The 20352-nt window shown below is 38.6% G+C and overlaps 1 pseudogene; it reads right to left on the reverse strand.

The window, feature by feature from the left end:
- Positions 1–4496: 4496 nt before the first annotated feature.
- On the reverse strand, positions 4497–4892 carry LOC149163620 (beta carbonic anhydrase 3 pseudogene; annotated as a pseudogene).
- Positions 4893–20352: the final 15460 nt, after the last annotated feature.

Below are 20352 nucleotides of genomic sequence, written 5' to 3' on the forward strand. Positions count from 1 at the left end.
TGTCAATGAACAATGATGTAGCTTCTCCCTAAGAAATGCCCAAGTCCTGCAAAATTCGGCGTAACCAAACAATTTCACATGCTGCTTCCCATGCTGAAATATACTCTGCTTCTACTGAAGAAGTGGCCACTGTAGCTTGTTTTTTACAACTCCAAGATACTGTTGCTAACCCCATATTCATTAAATAACCTGATGTTGATGCTCGATCATCAATACTCCCAGCAAAGTCGGCATCAGAATATCCACGAAGTACACAATTTTTAGTCTTTGTGTAAAGAAGACCAAAATCTTTTGTTCCTTTGATATATCGAAGAACTCTTTTGGCTGCATTCCAGTGGTTGTCTCGTGGTTCCTGCATAAAATGTGAAAGAATACTGACTGCATAAGATAGATCAGGACGAGTATTTGTCAAATAAATCAAGCTGCCAATCAACTGTCTGTAAATTGTACTGTGCACCTTTTCCCCCCCTTCAAATTTTGAAAGTTTCAAATTCTGCTCCATGGGGGTGAGAACGGGCTTGCAATCTTGCATGCCAGATCACTGAAGAACCTCTGTGGCATACTTACTCTGAGAAATGAAAATATGATGTGGACGTTGGAAGACTTCAACTCCAAGATAGTAGTGAAGTAATCCCAAATATGTCATCTTAAAACCTGCATGTAGCTCCTTTTTTACCTGTGCAATATGATCATCATGATTGCCAGTGATGATCGAATCATCTACATACATAACAAGAATTACCAAATATTTTCCCTGTTGTCTCACATACAAAGTATCATCAGATTCACTTCATTGAAAACCAACTTTATTAAGGTATTCGTCCATCTTTGCATACCAAGCTCGAGGAGCTTGTTTTAATCCATATAAAGCCATGATCAATTTGCAGACTTTATGTTCTTGTCCTTCAACTTCAAAACCTGGTGGTTGAGTCATATACACTTCCTCCTGTAAATCGCCGTTGAGAAAAGCACTTTTCACATCCATTTGATGAACTTTCCATCCTTTTTGAGCGGCCAATGCAAGTGTTAATCGGATGGTGTTCCATTTAGCTGTTGGAGCAAAAGTTTCTTCATAATCAATGCCTTCCTTCTGCGCAAAACCCTTTGCGACAAGTCGTGCTTTATACTTTTCAATTTCACCCTTCTGATTATACTTAATTCGGTAAACCCATTTGCATCCTATGGGTTTAACATTTGCTAGACAATCAACAAGTTTCCAAGTGTTGTTATCAATTTCTACTTTATATTCTTCAACCATAGCCTGTTGCCATTCTTTATGTTTTACTGCCTCTTTGTATGTGGAAGGTTCAGTAAAATCATTTTCTATCAAGGCAAAATTGCCTTCACTGCTATGTGCCCTTCTGGTGCCAGTTTTATTCTGTTCATCAGGCTTTACATCTTTCAAAAGTTGAACTGCCCATTTCGGAAGTTGGTGCTGACTTGTTTGTGCTTCTGTAAAGTCCCCATCATTGTAAAGAGGATTAATATAAACTGATGTACGTCGTTCAGGTGAAGAATGTGGAGACTCACTGTCTGAAGAACTGCTGCTGCTTGGAGATGCGGATGAACTGCTAGAAGACCCAGATGATGTTGTTGATGTAGATGGACTGGATGAATCATCTTCAGAAGAAGGAAAATCAAGTTCATACCAATTTGGTGAAGTTGGTTGACTTTGAAATTTTCCATTTCTTTTACTTCCCTTAGTTTCTAATTTGTGAAGAAGATTTTCAATTTCTTCTGCACTCTTACTCTCTGTTTCATCAAAAATGACATCCTTGCTCACAATGAATTTTCCATTGGTCAAAAGACGATACCCTTTCTTCTCATTAGAATAGCCAATCATTGTGCATTTTAAACTTCTTGAGTCAAGCTTAGTTCGCTTTTCTTTCAGAACTAAGGCATAACACACTGACCCAAAAACTCTAAGATGTTTACCTCGAGGTTGGAAACCAAACCAAGCTTCATAAGGTGTGATTCCGTCTAAAGAAGCAGTTGGACATATGTTTCTTAAGTAGATAGCTGTATGAATTGCTTCCGCCCAATATGTTGAACTTAACCTCTTCAAGGTTAACATGGATCTCGCCATTCCTAACAAAGTGCGATTCATTCTTTCGACTACTCCATTTTGCTGTGGAGTGTAAACATTAGTGAGATGTCGTCTTATGCCATTTTCACTGCAATATGTTTTGAATTCATTTGAAGTGAATTCTCCCCCATTATCCGTCCTGAGAGTACCTATCTTTTCTTTGACTTCATTTTCAACAAGTTGGCGAAAAAGTTTAAACTTATCAAATGCTTCTGACTTGTTCTTCAAGAAGTAAACCCAAGTCATTCTGTTGAAATCATCAATGAATAGTAAGAAATATTTGCAACCACCAAAGGAAGTTTGTAGTGGACCACAAACATCACTGTGAACTAGTTGTAGCCGCCTGTTTGCACGCCATGAACTTGTTGGAAAACTTTCTAGATTTTGTTTTCCATAAATGCAAGCTTCACATTTTTCATTTTCCCTTTTGAATGTGGGAAGTCCTTTAACCATTCCTTGTTTCTGCAATTGAGAAAGACTCTCAAAATTCAAATGTCCATATCTTACATGCCATAGTCTGATAGGTGAAATACCTGTAGTCACTACCCCTGCAAAATCAGAATGCTTTGGAATAACTGTCCCTTTCTTCCGTAACAGTTTTCCATATTCATAACCTATCATAACTGTTTTCAAGTTCTGTTTCACTAAATTAATCTTCACTAAACCATCTTCCATAATCACCTGATGTCCTGCTTGTCGAATCGTGACTAAAGAGAGCAAATTTTTCTTGAAATTGGGTACATACCATACATTGGAAATCAATTTTTCTCCATAGTCAGGGAGAAAAACTATTACTACTCCTTGTGCTTGAAAATTGCCTCTTCCTTGGTTGTTTCCTCTACCTTGATTATTATTTCTTCCTCCTCTGTTAAAATTGTTGCCTCTGCTTTGGCTTCGACCTCGATTATGTGCTGCTTGATTCGGATTCCATCTACCTCTTCCTCGAGAACTATCTGCTGATGACTTACTTGTGCTGGCTTCTATGAGAAAAACATCTTCACCAACTTTCTTCTTCTTCCCAAAAGTTTTATCATGTTGACTTAACATTTCACAAAGTTCATCAAACTTTAGTTTTTATAATTTCCCAGTTACTTGTAAAGTCTCTAAAAAATGCGTATAGGAAGAAGGAAGCCCATCAATTACAATTGTGACCATAAAGCTATCATCAATTGCGGGAAAACCAGCATTAATAATTTCTTGCTTAATATTCTTAAGTCTGGAGAGATATTCCAGAATATCACCATCTTCAGTTAATTTTTGTTGCAACAATTTTAACTGTAGATCAACCTTCTTTGATTCAGGCTGAGTATCAAAGAGGTCTTTAAACGTTTTCAAGGCAGTCCATGCATCTGTGGCATTTTCTATATGTACATACATTTCATCATTTACAGAAGATTTAATAAGAGCTAAGGCTTTAGCATTCTTGATTTCCCATTTTTCCAGTGCATCTGCATCTGTGGGTTTATTCGGATTTACATCTCCATCACATATTCCTTGCCATAATTCATTGTAAATGAGTGTGCTTTCAATAAGACAATGCCACGTTTTATAAGATTTGGTGCCTTCAAGTTTGTCGGAATCAGAAAATAAGTTAATCAACTTAGACATTTTAGCGATGAAGAGATGCACCAAGAAGCAGAACAGAAAGGACAAGATAGTCAACACAACACAACACGCAAAAAACACGATCTATCGGGGCTTGGCCTTGACCCTCGAATAGTCGTCAAAACAGGAGAATATTGACTGAGCTTGGCACTTGGCTCTAGTCAATTTCTCAAATTTTTACAGGGCAACTTTCAAAATTTGACTTTTTACAATGGTGCTTTTGCACAACCTGGTAAAAACATTTACCCCCCCTCAAAGTAAAATTACTTTGAGTTACAATGTGATGATAAAAAAAAAAAACTTCTTAAAAACAAATTACCCAACACACCTTATCTTCCCAATTTACTAATTACAAATAAAACTCCTTATTACTCCAAAAAATTTCAAAACATCACCCTTATTACTCACCCAATTACAAATTACAAACTATATATTACAAAACCTTATCTCTCCAAATTATAAACTAAAAAAAAACTTTGTAATTCACCTTATTTCTCCTTTACAATCCCAGAAAAAAAATAAAAAATTATCCCTATCTGGGTTAGTTCCAGTTCATGCTCACTTTCTCCGGGTGTTGTGCGGTTCGGAGGCCCATACATTGACAACTTTTGAAGCCTCATTTCTTGTATTATTCCAGATATCCAATCAATATTTCATGGTAAACAAAGTTGTGATGTGTCGTATGTCTATGGCTCAAATGATGGCAACCACATTTCCACGACGCAGCCCAACTCAATTTCTTTTAAATCAAGTGCACAGGCACTTGAACAATACCATCAAGTAAAATTATGACCATTTCTAAGGTTCATGCACAGGCACTCATTTCTGGATATTCATTCTTCTCGTAAGGCGTGACCATGTTGGCAATGTTGCGCACCACGAAGGCTTCTCTCAGATTGAATTTGAGAACATGGGAAGGGCATACTGGCGAATCCGAACAGGTAAACACCATGAACTTGGGAGACTGGCCCTTGGACAATTTGGAGAACAAATCCACGTCTTTTAGGTAAACCGCTTTTCTAAAGTGGCAGAATCCTTTTTTGAGATTCTGAACTGGATCCACAAGCACCTCATCCAATCTCTGGGTCACGTCTTCCGCTGCAACCTGTTGTTGCAATTCATCAATGATTTCCTGGATTTTCTTAGCAGCGACAGAATAGAGATCCGGGGATTGACTCAATAATTTATTGAGAAGATCCATGGCTTCATTATAATTTATTGAGGGTCTTCACCACTTCCATCGTTTAGATCGGATCGGCTCCGATGGCCAACCACGCAACTGTTGTTGTTCCAAGAAATTTCGATTGCTGGAAGAGCTAGAACAATCCCAGCAATCCACTTATCCTTTCTGCCCAGCGACAACGATTACTCAAAGCAACCTCGTTCAAACAGAAACTTTAGCGCTGTCCTCTTTTTTTGTTTCAATTTACTCAAACAATTTGAAACAATCATACAAAATTCCAAGATACAGAGGCAAAATTTTTTTTCATAATAAAAAATGAATTTTAGATTTAAAAAAAAATCTAAAATCAATGATAAAATTTATTTTCCTTTTAAACAAAACTGTACAATTTCCATACCAATGATTTGTTGGCCAACTGAATGGATTTTTCCAGGACTTTATTGAGTTGGAATCTCCTCAAATCCACTGCAACATTACTGGAGCTCTGATACCACAATAATGGCAGAAGTGTCCTCAGACATGTAATTTTATTAATAAAAAAAAAACAATTACATAATTGATTTGCAAGAGCTTACACCTGAACAACCAAACACTCTTGCAATGAGCTATTTATAAGCTCCATGTCCTAACTACCTCTAATTATGGAGCACTTATTAAATAACAAGTTTCCATTTACAATAAATTCTATTCAAACCAACTAGCTAACTAATCTCCTATAATAGAGCCTAAGATACGACACATTTGGAGAGTCATATCTAGTTACAACAATATGCTAATTCTAAAAATCTCCATTAAATAATTAAACATTCTAGAATAATAATTATTAATTTAATATCTTAAATTAATAATTATTTTATTCTAATTTTATAACCTATGATAAAAATTGTATTTTTGGATCATCTAACAATATCCACCAAAGTTTTTCCCCCAAAACTTTGTTAAGTATTTCAGGGTCATCAAGTCCCAAACCTCCTTGTGTCTTAGGTCTACAGACTTTTCCCAGGCTACCAAAGCCCATTTCTTTTTCTCTTCCCCCTTGCCCTAAAGAAAATATCTTTCGATATTTTTTCATTGTTGCATAACTCCTTTAGGAGCTGGAAGGGATAAAAACATAAAGATGGGTACAGTTGAAGGACCTCTTTTGTGAGTACTAGTCGTCCTGCTAAATTTAAAGTCCTGTTAGTCCATTTCTAGATTTTGTCCTGGAGATTTTTGGTCACAGGCTCCCAAAATTCCTTGCTTAGATTTTTGTCTATTAGAGGTACTCCCAAATATTTGGAGGGTAGAATATCTCTTTGAAAGCCTATAATTCTAGATATATGCCTCTAAATAGCAATAGTATTAAAAAAGAAAATATTTGATTTGGTAAGGCTTACCTCTATACCCACAACCTTTGCAAAGCCGTTTAGGATTTGTTTTTAATCTAGAGCTTCCTTGACCGTGGGGGTACCCTGTAGCATGGTATCTTCCACAAATTATTGATGGGTCAGAGCCTCTCCATTAAAGGTATGTTTGAGACCCTTGATTTGGCCTACTGCTATGGAAACTTTTATAGCATAGCCTAGCCCTTCCATCATGAGAATAAAGAGGAAGGGTGAGAGTGGATGTCCTTGTCTAAGACCTCTCATAGGTTTAAAGGTTGTGGATGGTGAACCATTTAACATGATTGAAAAACTGGAGAAAGTTACAAGGGCCATTACCCATATTATCGAGTTATGATCGAAGCCATAAGCTTTTAGAACTTCCCTAATGTAAGCCCAACTTAGCTTATCATAAGCCTTTTCTAGGTCAAGTTGCATAATCATTCTTGCCTGCCTATTGTTCTTAAGTGAGTGAACCACTTCCTGAGCTTGAATGATATTGTTGAGAATTTTCCTGCCTTCCACATATCTAGTTTTCTCCTTAGACACGAGAGTTGGAAGAAGGGGATTGAGCCTGTTGGCAATTATTTTGGATATTATTTTTTACACCACATTGCATAATTTTATTGGTCTAAATATGTCTAGTGTCATAGCACTAACTTGCTATGGAATCAATGATAAGAAAGAGGTATTGAGCGCCTTCAGAATAATTTTGTTTCTCCTTGAGTCCTCTACCACATCGATGATATCATGCTTGACTATTCCCCAACATGCTTTAAAGAAGTCAACATTGAAGCCATCTAGACCTAGTTTTTTTCCTTTTTGGATTTATTTGATGACTCCACTGACCTCCTCTTCATTCACTGGTCTGTTTAGATTATAATTGTCTTCTCTTGTCACAAGCTTAGGAATGTGCTTTGTAAATTCATTAATGAATTGAGATCTGTCTAAAAGAGGTTCCTCAACTATGCTGGACAAATGTTGAACCATAACAACTTCTATTTCTTTGTGGGTATTGAGTTGATTACCTTGAGAATATTTGATTTTTGAAATCCTATTATGAGACCTCTGATCCATGGTAGATTTTTGAAAAAACCGTGTATTCCTTTATCCTTCTTTTAACCATAGTATCCTTGATTTCTATTTCTAGAATATCTCCTCTTGCTTCCATACTCCTTCCCATTCCCGTTGATGATGATCAACTTGTTCCTTTCTCTCCTTGTTGAATCCATTTGTGATGAGGATATGGTTAATTTATTGTAGCTTATGTTCAACTATTTTTTTTTCTTCAAAAATGTTGCCAAACTCATTCTTATTCCAATCTTTAAGCCTGAGTTTGATGTGTTTTAGTCTTTTATGTAGGAGGAACATTTTAGTGCCTTGTACTTGCATATCCTTTATCCACCATTTTTCAATATTCCTGATAAATTAAAGATGGGTGAGCAAAATATTTTCAAACCTGAAAGGTCTGTTTCTTGGAGTTCTTATAAAGGACACCTCAAATTGAATAGGCCAGTGATCCGAGCCACCAAAGGGGAGTATTGTAGCTGACAAGTCGATCCTGTAAGTATGAGGTCCTCCGAGATAATAAATCTATCCAGTTTTGAGGCCATTTAAGACTCTCCTCCCCTTTTATTATTCCAAGAGAAGATACCATTACTTGTCTCTGTGTCTACTAGCCTCATGCTTTTTATGAAATTTTTAAATGCTATGGAATCTATACCTAGTGATCTGGTTCCAATATGCTTTTGATAGGGACTTGATCATGTTGAAGTCCCCTTCGAGAATCTTGCGGATATCTAAATGCCTATTTCTTAATTCCTCCAGTGAGGTAAGAAGCTCGAGTTTGTCTTCAGTCTTTTGTGGACCATAAACATTTGTAATCAAATAAACTTCATTGTACCGCAAAGGTTGGGTGACCACTGATAGATAGTTCCTAGATGCTTCAGCATCTAGAATTCCTAGTTTTTTAGGGTTCCAAAGTATGATAATTCCTCCTGTTTTTTTGTCTGCTTTGACTTCTAGATATTCATATTTAATTAGCCATTTGTTGTGTATTTCTCTTATTTTTTCTATTGAACATTTTGTTTCTTGAATAAATATCATATCATATTTTTCTACTTTCATTCTATTGCTGAGATTTATTTGTTTCCTTTTGCTTCCTAGAACCCTAATATTCCATGTTGTAGGCTTCATTAAGAAATATTTGTAAAGGAGTAACTAGTTAGGTCTTTCATCTTACTTGAGTTGATCATGAGTTTTCCACATTCAATCAGCAGCTCATTCTATTTTTTCTTCCTCATTTCCTTCCTGGGTTCTTGGGAGCTTGTCCCCCTATTGCCTCCATAGTTTTAACCCCTTTATTGTCCTAACTATCATAATTTCTTTTGATCCCTACACGCTTTGATTGCGTTCTCGAGAGAAAGGGTTTTTGTAATCTGTTAATTTCATTTTGGGGTAGTGAATCCACTCCTTTGGTTGTTCCTTCTTCCAAGAATTTTTCTAGATCGAGATGTTCACTATCCAATATGTCCTGCAGTTCATGATCCTCCATACCCACTTCACTTGGGGTCATCTCTTGGTCCTTATCAAGCTCCATAGTGCTTAGCTAATCCTCCCTTTGTTGGCACTTAACAGGTCTATCCTCCATGCTCTCATCATTTTCCTTCTCTACAATATTGTCCTTAATTACTTGATTCGTTCCTTAATCCCCTTATGTTAGGGTCCAACCCTAACCCCCTTATTTATGTAATAGGATCGAGTCATAGCTGTAGAGTTAATAAAGCCCATATTAATAATTGTAACTGGTTAACCCGCATTTAATGAAGGGACCACAGTTAGTTGCAAATGGGCCATGGTATTAGATACACGGTATTAATAATAACCATGGTATTGCCCCATGGTATTGCATGTATGAATTATATATAAAGGATAGAGACACCCCTTGAGGAGGATGGTGTCTTATTTTGTAATTGAGCTCGGCTCTATTGGAGGTTGCCCCCTCGAAGAGGCAAGTGAACATTGCTTTTTTAATAATAAAATACTTGTTGTTACTTCTCACTGTTCTATGTTCTAGGTATATTTCTTCACATATTTGGTATTCTGGTATCGTCTTGTAGGTTAAGAGCATAAAAAGTGGTATTCGAGCGCTTTCCAGGGCCGGTGGGATCTCCAATTTTTAGCAAAATGTTTTTTGGCTAGAGACGTGTTCCATCATCTTTAAACCACGGGATTTGTCATTGAGCGCATAAACCTACATTTTTGGGGAGGCATGCACACAGGAAATACAAGAGGTGGTCATGCTTGTTGGACTCCCTTGTAACCCTTGTGGGTACCCCTTAGACTAGTAGCGCATTAGACAAAATCGTGCACAGACTGTCTTCCAAGTACCCTCTGGGTATATAAGAAGCCCCGTAGTCCCCTTGAAACCTAGCCATATATAAACCACCGGCCATCTTACTGATACAATACACCGAGAACAACACTCAGAGAGATTACTCATGCGTACGATAAGGTAGTCGGGTTGTACGGCTAAGGGTACAGTTGATCCTCCTTGGTTAGTTCCCTGAAAAATTGGGCCGAGTATGACTGTCAGACCCTTTTCTATATTGTGATTTGTAGCACCTGACACTCCTGGAGACCATAGTCCACTGATTTATCTCTGGATCATGCATAATATTTTCCAGATTAGCTCTCACAAGTGGGGTTTTATTGCCGCAGCAGCAATTAGCTCCATCATTCAGATCTCTCAAATCAGCCATTTAGATATCTCAGATCCATCAGATCCACAGCAAAAATTAATTCTGTCATTCAGATCTCTCAGATCATCCATTTAGATCTATCAGATCCATTAGATCCGCCATCCAAATCTGAGTAGTTGTGTGGGTTCCTATACTTGGGCATGATTTTCGCAGGAATTTTGGCAACATTGACATTTCTGGGATTCAGCTACTGTAGTATTCCTAAGCAAGGAGTAAAAAATTCTGAGACCCCCCGAGGCACTTATTGGTGACTTAGCCCATCAGAATCAGGACGATGAGTTGAGCAAGGTTGTACCATTCAATTGTTAGTGCCAAAAAATTCGGCCGGTCCTAAATTTCAAGTACATCGAATCAGTGCATGATACAAACAAGAGCTCAAGCTATGGAAAATGAGAGGATCGACAAACTTGAATCAAAATTGAACGAGGTCCTGTTGTAGCTGTAGAAATTAAATACAACACTCTCTAAGGGCAAGGTGGAGGCATATATTCACAATGAAAACATTGAGGGCAAGTCTAGCTAGTCTCTTCACCTCTTTGGCACCCACCAACAATCCCATCTGCGACCACCCAAGCTCGACATGTATAAATTTGATGGCTCTCACCCAGCTGCGTGGATAGCACAAATGGAGCAATATTTCACATTGAATTACCTCCTAGATGATGCGACTCAACTTAGTGTGGGTATCATGTACTTGGACAATGAAAGATGGCAATGGTGGCAATGGCATCAACGTTGCTATGGAAGGCCCTTGACTTGGGAGAAATTCAAAAAAATATCTTATGGATCGCATTGACCATGACTCGTATTTTGTGGGTCATCTCACTAAGCTCTGATAGACAAGAATGGTGAATGAATATATTGCTGCCTTTGAAGCCTTAGCTTTCCGCACTGTAGGTCTACATGATGAGTTCTACATGGAATGTTTTTTCAGTGGTCTCAAAGAAGCCATACAAGCCCACGTTCGACTGCAGCACCCTAGCTCATGGCTATAGGCTTGCAGGATAGCTCATGAAGTAGAATGTTTGTTAGTGGCCTAGTTCAATTGCCAAAATTTCATCGCCAAAGGTCACCCTCCACAGGCTCAATGCACTACCCAAACACTCCAGGTTCAAAAGGTGTCACCAGCAGAAATGGCAGAAAGAAGAAAGCAAGGATTATGTTACTACTATGATGAGAAATACTCCCTCAGGCATAGATGCAAGGAGCCCAAATTCTTTCAAATTGGTGTTATTGATCACAATTCATCAGAGGAAACCCCACCATTTGAGGAACCAGAGGAGGAAGAAGAGGACAACCAGCAAGAAAATGTACCTGAAGAACCAGTTATCTCGCTACATGCTTTAGCAGGGATTTCTTCAACCCAAACTCTCAAAATCAGAGGTTTTATTAAGCATCGCCCAGTAGTAGTCTTGATTGATAGTGGAAGTACACATAATTTTATCCATCAAAGAGTCACAGAAGCAGTGCATTGCTTTTTCCGAGCAGTTCCTAATTTCCAGGTCCAAATTGCTGATGGGAGGACAATGAAATGTGAAGGCCACTGTGAAAATGTCAAACTTCAAATGGGGAAATATCAGTTAAAGACCCACATGTTTTCCATACACATGGGAGGGTGCGATATTTTCCTCGGTGTTGAATGGTTGCACACACTTGGCCTAATCACAATGGATTTCCAGGAGTTATATATGAGCTTTAAGTAGAAGAACCACACGCATACGATCCGCGGACTCCAGGTAGGAGCTCCCTCTATCATCAACTCACATCGGATGGAAAAATTGTTAAAAAGGGGCCACTCGGGAGTTGTAGCTCAATTCAATGCCATCCAGGCCTTCAAGCCCAATTCTCTTCATATTCATCCTAATATGCAACAAATATTAAACAACTATATGCCAGCCTTTGACAAGCCTCATGAGCTTCCAACCTCGAGAGGGGAACATGATCATATCATTACCTTGGTCCCAGGGGCCCAACCACCAAATGTGTGCCCATATAGAGATGTGTTCGCCCAAAAGAATGAAATTAAGAAAATAATAATCAAGGAACTCTTGGAAGCAGGCGTCATTCGTCCCAACATTAGTCCTTATTCTTCGCCAGTGGTCATGGTGCTCAAGAAATATGGGGAATGGCGTATGTGTCCAGACTTCAGGGCCCCCAATAAGTTGACAGTCCAAGATAAATTGCCCATCCCGACCTCAATCTGTATAGAGGTTTCTATGGATTTCATTACAGGTCTTCCAAAGCCAGGAAATAATCTATTCATCATGGTGGTTGTGGACAGAATTTCTAAGTATGCTCATTTTTGCACCCTACCCCACCATTTTACACCGAATTTGGTCACTCACTCTTTCATGGATCAGATTTGCAAATTGCATGGCATTCCCACTTCCATTGTGTTTGATTGTGACCTGATCTTCACTAGTAACTTTTGGCAAGAGCTCTTCCACCTACAAGGTACCCAACTACAACTCAGTACTTCATATCATCCTTAAACTGATGGTAAAACTGGAGCATTCAACAAATGTCTGGGGACCTACCTTAGGTGTTTCACTTCAGAAAAGCAACATCTCTCGGTACAGTGGTTACCTCTAGCCAAATGGAGGTATAACACCAACTATCATGCCACCACCAAAATGACTCCATATGAAGCAGTTTATGGTCAACTCACTCCTTCCCCTACTTCTTATATCAAGGGATGCTCAAAGGTACAAGCAGTGGATCAACTTGTACAGAACCGCATAACCATGTTGACCCACCTTCGTGAGAATCTTCATTGAGCCCAGAACTGCATGAAGCAATAGGCAGATCAACATTGCTTAGAACACAAATTTCAAGAAGGGGATTAGGTATTTTTGAGGCTGCAACCATATAAGAAAACATCACTCAAAGACAAGGGTTGTCAGAAATTATCTCCAAAATTCTACGTACCATATCAAGTACTTCAGTGCATTAGAGAAGCCACCTACAAGCTCGCTTTGCCACCCACTACAAATATCCATTTAGTCTTCCATTTCTCATGCCTCAAGAAAGTAATTGAGAACCATTGTAGAATTCAAACCAATCTACCTGAAGTGGATGAAGAAGGATCAATCTGGCTCCACAATCAAAGAAGTCCTTGTCAAGTGGAAAGACACCTCTTCGGAAGATGCAACCTGGGAACCAGCTACTATCCTTCAGTAGTTTCCGCTGCTTCAGCCTTGAGGACAAGGCTATTCTTATGGGGGAGGGCATGTTAGGGTCCTACCCTAACCCCCTTATTTATGTAATAAGATCGAGTCATAGCTTTAGAGTCAATAAATCCCATATTAATAATTGTAAGTGGTTAACCTGCATTTAATGAAGGGACCACAATTAGTTGCAAATGGGCCATGGTATTAGATTGATGGTATTAATAAGAACCATGGTATTGCCCCATGGTATTGCATGTATGAATCCTATATAAAGGATAGATACTCCCCTTGAGGAGGATGGTATCTTATTTTGTAATAGAGCTCAGCTCTATTGGAGGTTTCCCCCTCGAAGAGGCAAGTGAACATTGTTTTTTGAATAATAAAATACTTGTTGTTACTTCTCACTATTCTATGTTCTAGGTATATTTCTTCGCATATTTGGTATTCTGGTATCGTCTTGCAGGTTAAGAGCATAACACCTTCTTCTTCTTTTAGTGCCTTTAGCCTATTATAACTAGGTTGTTTTTCCTCATTTTTTTTTATCCCTCATTTTCCTCTGCCCCCCACCTTGGTAAAGCTTTCAGTCTCTTTACCTGAGGTTACTTTGATACTATTCTCCATTTTACTTAAAGGGCAGTCTCTGAAGAGGTGCCCATGTTCATGGAATTTGCGACATCTGAAGGGTACATGTTCATAGTCCACCGCCTGTACCCTTTCTTCATCATATACTTCTAGGATTATTTCCTCCAAGAAAGCCCCAGAAAGGTCCATTTCCACGCACATTTTCGCAAAGGAGGTATATTTTCCTAGCAGAGTGGCTTCTGAAACTTTTAACAAATGTCCTAGTTTATTACCTATGGATTTTAATGATTCTGGCAGCAAGTAGTCTAGAGGTAGGGAATATAGTCTTACCCAAATTGGCACCGAAGTAAATGTTTCTCATTCTGAAACAAATTTCATGACCCAAGGCCTCATATAGATGCCTGCATCTACATAAAAGTAGGGTCCCCCTTCAAACACCTTGTCTTTATCCACTAGGTTCATAAACACAACTCTGAAGAAACCCTTGGATCGAAGGGGTAGATCTATTTCTCCCTTAGTTTTCCAATGGTTCTTTATCCATGCGTGTAGTGCTTTCTCCGTTGGCCAAAACCCCATGAATTTACATATCACCGAATAAGTCGCCATGTGATTCTTGTGTGCTTGTAGCACTAGATCGCTTAACACAACTCGGGGTGTAATGGCTGCCTTAGGTTTACATGGTCCCGTCCTACTGCTGTGGTCTACCTTATGACTGTCTACTCCTGTATGCTTATCCCTTCCGACTTCCTTCTACATTTCTGCCTACCTCTGTGCTCTATTGTATTCTTGTTTTCCTTTGTTTGTACCCCCTACTTCCGCTTCCATATGCTTCTTGAAGCGGTTTGATACAACTTGACTGTAGGAGGGAGTGGAGCTCCCCTCTTCTCGTCCCTCCATGGTGCCCAACTCTGAAACCCTACAACAAACCCTAGTTCCATGGGTTTTCAAAGCTCCCCCATGTAAAAAAATCATTTTATAGAATGAGCTTCATTCTAAAGGTCAATTTGTTTTAGGTCAAAGCACCCATTGTGTTCTTTTATGGTTTTGTCATATAGTCAAAGAGTCAAGAGAGTCATTAGCGTATGTAATAGACCTTATTCAACATCTTGTATCAAGTCAAAATAATTTATTTGAGTCAAATTTATTGCAAAATGTCCCTCCAAGACCAAGTCGACTTAGAAAACATCATGTCGACATAAAAAAAAAGAAGTTTGCCTCATTAAGGGAAATTCAAGCTCCTTAAGAAGTCTATATATTAGAAGAAATTCGACCTTATCTGAAAGAAACCATCAAGCAAGTTCAATAAAAAAAAGAGGAAGTCCAAAAGATGAGAAGTAGGAGAAAAGGATAAGAAAGGGGCTAGAGAAAAACAAATCTTCAATTTTAAGGTCAAAATTTCAGTCATGTGTGAAGAAAGGCTAGGTCTTCTATTTCTACAAAGGAAGAAATTCTAGATCTCTAAGGAAGGCCAAAATCTGTGATGAAAATGCAAGACACATTATAATTGTTTCTAAGAAAGAAGAAGCAATCCACATGAAGAAGAAAGGAGGCATAAATTATCTTATTTATCACACTTCTGAAAATTTGAAACTATTGTATAAGGGAAGAAAAATATGATACTTTAGTCAAGGAAAAAAGTTGTCATTGAGACAAAGAAGTTGCAGAAATTTGTTGGGTTTGAAGTTGTTGAAGTTTCTAGAAGGAAAAAATGTTGGCATTATGATTCAGGTTTGGTGCTATGACACAGGTGTTGTACTTGATGGAAACTCAATCAAGTGGCAAAGAATTATGATTCAGGTTTGGTGCTATGACATAAGTTTTGTACTTGATAGCAACTCAATCAAATGGAAGCTCTCTGTTCAGGCTCTCAAAATCATAGAAAAAGAGATACCCGCAAGTGAGCCTAAGAAAAGCTGCGGACCCATACGTGCCCCGAAGAAGAAGTGCAGACATACCCGCAGGTTCTCCGAAGAAAAGGTGCGGGCATCAAATTCACTCACTTCAATGCAGAGAAGCGCGTGCGCGTGGGAATTTCTATGATTGGTCCATGGTATTTAGTCCGACGTACATGATCCTATGGTTTTGGTCCGTGGTATAGCATCTAAATATTGAACCCTGGTTTTGGATCCCTTGTATTGGTTTTCGATGGTTTTGTCCCATGGTTTGAGTAAGGGCTTGCCTATAAAAAAAGGAAAGGAGATCACTTGGCTAGTCACTTGTGAAATTTGAATATCTTAAGATCTGAAATTTTGGGTGATCGGTTTGAAAAGCTAGGTGAAATCTCTAAATTGTAAGGTGGATCTATTGATGGTTTGCGATCTCTCTGGCGCATGATCAGATCTGTGTATCTGACTGTCTTTGGCACATTCGAGGACTGTTAATTTGGCTCTATTCGGAGGTCCACAAGCGATCCACAATGCAGGTGCAGGGGGTCCACAGCATAGCAGAAGGCGCAGGTGCGAAGGTACGCAATGTAGCAGAAGGCGCAGGTGCGGGGGTCCGTAGCGCAACAGAAGGTGCAGGTGCTGGGTTCTGCACGACAGCAGAAGGCGCAGGTGCGGAGGTACACAGAGCAGCAGAAGGCACAGGTGCGGAGGTACGCTGTCGGGTAGACAGTGCATGTGCGGAGCTGTGCAGTCCAGACACAGAAAATCTACGGATATTTGCAGGTTTCTAGTGGTGAAGTTGCGGAATTTTCTTAAAATATTTGTTAGCTGCCTTTTTTTTCTATTGATGCAGAGTTCTAGGTTTAGATTACTGGTATTGCTTTTTTGGTTACTGCATTCTGAAAAGTTATTGGTTGACTCATTGGGTGATTGTAAAAGGATATTGGTTGATTCACATGTGCTTGATGATTATTTGATGTTCATGGATCGAGTTTGAAAATTTATGAAACGTGGTCCTTGGAAGAAAATAAGTAGGTCAGCACCTACGTACTAGTAGATCAGCTATTACAAGAGCTAAGGATTTGTAGCTCCATTCCAGGAGAGACTGGAAAATGAGAGAGGGTTGTAGCTCTCAGCAGCTTGTAGCCTGCATACTGGTAAAGGACTACACTAGTACAAAATCATTGTAAAAGGCTATAAATACTCTATTAGGATGTCTATCTCAATCAGAATTCGTGAAGGTTATGCAGTATAAATCCGCAAAATAAATATGGGACAAGATTGTTCTGAGCTATGAAGGAGATGAACAGGTAAAATGAGCAAAACTTCAAACCCTCAGAATTCAGTATGAAAATCTCAGAATGCACAATGATGAAAGTGTGGCTAACTATTTCCTTCGTGTACATGAGATTGTTAATTGTATGAAAAATTTGGGTGAAGAAATAAAAGAGGCTGTTGTGGTTGAAAAGATTCTAAGATCTTTGTCCCCTAGGTTTGAAACTAAAGTTTCTGCAATAGAAGAGAAAGAGAATCTATGAAATCTTACCATGTCACAGCTGCACGGAATTCTGACTGCTTATGAAATGAGGAAAGGAGGACCATCAAATAGGAGAGAAGCTGCCTTCAAGGCTTTAGGCAAAGGAGATTACTATGAGTCAGGATACGTGTCAGAAGAAGAAGAAGAATAAAATTTTTTCAAAAACCTTCAATGGGGTGCTGGACGATTCCGAGGTAAGTTACCTTTCAAATGCTTTGCTTGTGGAAGAGTCAGTCACTATGCTGCCAAATTTCCTCATAAGGATAACTTTGACAAGGGGAAGGAACCTGTTAGATGGAATAAGAAACAGAATGCAAATAAGAAAAGCTATTACACTCATGAAGATAGTGATGGACTTTCAAATAGCGACGAAGATGAACGAGGTAATAATTATAAACTTTTAATGGATTTTGAAGATGATGATTACATGGATGCTATAGATGAAGAAGGTCTTTATGAATAGATTTCTAAACTCAAAATTTGTTTAGAAGAGAAAAATGTGATTATTGATTCTCTGCAATGTCAACTGGCTAAAAGGGAAAAACATCATGAAAAATTGGAATGTGAAATTGTTGGTCTTAGAAAATAGATTGAGAAAACAAAAGCTCTTAATCTTCAATTTGTTAAAGGATCTGAAACTCTGGATGAGATTATCAACGTACAACGTTCTCCACTAATCAAGACAGGTCAGGGATATAATGGAGAAACATCTCAAGCATCCACCTCCAAAAGCTACCTTGTTGCAGCAAGAAGGAGTGAGCAAAGGCCTAATAGAAATCATCAGGGACAGTTTACCTCAAGAATGAACAAAGACTATCAAGAAAATCGGGGGCAATCTACCTTAAGGACAAACAGAAGCCACAACCAGCCACAGGTAAAAGCTTCCCAATTTTCCTCAAGAATGGATGTCAATAGAAACTACAATCGGTTGGTTGATAGATTTGATAATCGCAGGAGTTTCTTCAATGGCCAATGTTTCTCTTGCCATAACTTTGGTCACAAAGCAGCTCAATGTGTTGCCTATAAGACAATCATGACTAGAGAAGCTCAAAAAGAAAGAAGTATGACTGGAATCACGAAAATGACCTATAACAACTTTTCCACCCTTGAAAGTGAAATTGAATGTTCTATTTGTAATAACTTCGGTCATGAAGATTCTGAATGCAGGAGCAGGTTTCAGAAGACAACTCAGAAGGAACAAACATCAAATGCCAGAACATGGAGAATGAAGGAACCGAAACCAGAAAGATGTGGGATAGCTTTATATGCAGAAGGACATGAAAATAAATGGTACATCGACAGTGGATGTTCGAAGCATATGACAGGTGATAAAGAAAAAATTCAATCATATAGTGCTTTAGAAAAGGGAAAGAAAGTTTCTTTTGGAAATGATACCCCTGCAGTCATAAAAGGAAAAGGCATTGTTCAGTTGAAAGAAAAAGTCAAAGATGGAAATGTTTTGTATGGTGATGGCTTGAAGCATAATCTACTATGTGTCAGTCAGATGTTCGATCAAGGAACTGAGGTAATATTTCGATCAAATGGATGTAGTGTTCGTGATCTTGATACAGGAAAAACAGTGATCAAAGGCACAAGAACTCCAAATAATTTATGCATATTTGAAGAAGGACAACAACAATGCTATTTGAGCAAAAATGATGAACACTGGTTATGGCACTGGAGGTTGGGGCATCTAATTTTTTCATAGATAAGGAAAGCATGCAAGTACCAGGCAGTTCGTGGTCTTCTAGACATCAGAATTCCAGACAACACAATATGCAAATCATATCAGTTTGGTAAGAAAACCAGAACTAACTTCCCTAAGAAGGAAGGATCAGCTAGCAGGCCACTTGAACTTGTCCATACTGATGTATGTGGCCAATCTAGGAAAAGGTCACCTCGAGGAGAAGAATATTTCATATTATTCATTGATGACTTTTCCAGGATGTGTTGGATAGGACTTATGAAGCACAAAGATGAAGCCTTTGAAAAGTTCAAATCATTCAAAGCCTTGGTGGAGAACGAGTCAGATCACAAAATAAAATGCCTCAGGTCTGATAGAGGTGGGGAGTTTACCTCAAAAGAATTTTTCGACTTCTGTGAAGAACATGGAAAAATAAGGGAATTATCTACAGCTAGGACTCCTTAGGAAAATGGAGTAGTGTAAAGGATGAACAGAATGGTTCAACAAATGGTTTGTGATATGCTTGATGAGTCTGGAACTCCCGCAACCTTCTGGGGTGAAGCTGAATTTGCTGCGGTTGTTATTCTCAACAAAACAAATGTCCAGGTGAACAACACTCAAACTCCTCATGAGCTCTGGTATGGTGAGACTACTTCGGTAAAACATTTCAAAATTTTTGGAAGCAAATGCTATATTAAGAATAATGATGAACATCTTGGCAAATTTGAACCTAAAGCAGATGAAGGCATTCTCCTTGGTTATTCTCCCCACAGCAAAGCATACAAGTGTTACAATAAAAGACTTGGAAGAATTGTTGACAGCATTGATGTAGTGGTTGATGAAGAAGGAAACATTCCTAGGCAAGTAAACTATGAAAATATTGAAGAGGATGAAGACCATCCTTCAAATCAGACTGATGATGAAGAATAACCTCAAGAGGTACCAGAGGAATAGATAAGGATAGAAGAGAAGACTCCATCCAGGTACGTTCAGAAGAATCATCTAGAATCTCAAATTTAGGGGTAGAAAGAGGCAGGTATACAAACAAGAAGAACAATTGTAGAAGCCTCAAGCTATTTGGCATTGCTCTCCCCCACTGAACCACAAAATGTAAAAGAGGCATGCAAAGATGAATGCTGGGTCAAGGCAATGGATGAAGAACTTGAGCAGATCGAAAAGAATAACACTTGGGAGTTGGTTTCTAGACCAAAAGATAAGAATGTTATAGGGACAAAATGGATCTTTAAAAACAAGTTGAATGAAAGTGGGGAAGTGATTAGAAACAAGGCCAAACTTGTTTGTAAAGGGTATGCTCAAAAAGAAGGAATAGACTTTGAAAAAACTTTTGCTCCCATTGCTAGACTTGAGGCCATCCGAACGTTCCTTGCTCTCTCAAGCTTTCAGAAGTTCAAAGTATTTCAAATGGACGTGAAATCAACCTTTCTGAATGGAGACTTAGAAGAAGAAGTGTACATTGAGCAACCAGATGGTTTCATT

This window comes from Pinus tabuliformis, chromosome 5_1 (assembly GCF_031772625.1).
Source record: "Pinus tabuliformis cultivar Carrire ecotype Pingquan chromosome 5_1, CPIR1, whole genome shotgun sequence".
In the NCBI taxonomy this organism is placed as follows: Eukaryota; Viridiplantae; Streptophyta; class Pinopsida; order Pinales; family Pinaceae; genus Pinus; species Pinus tabuliformis.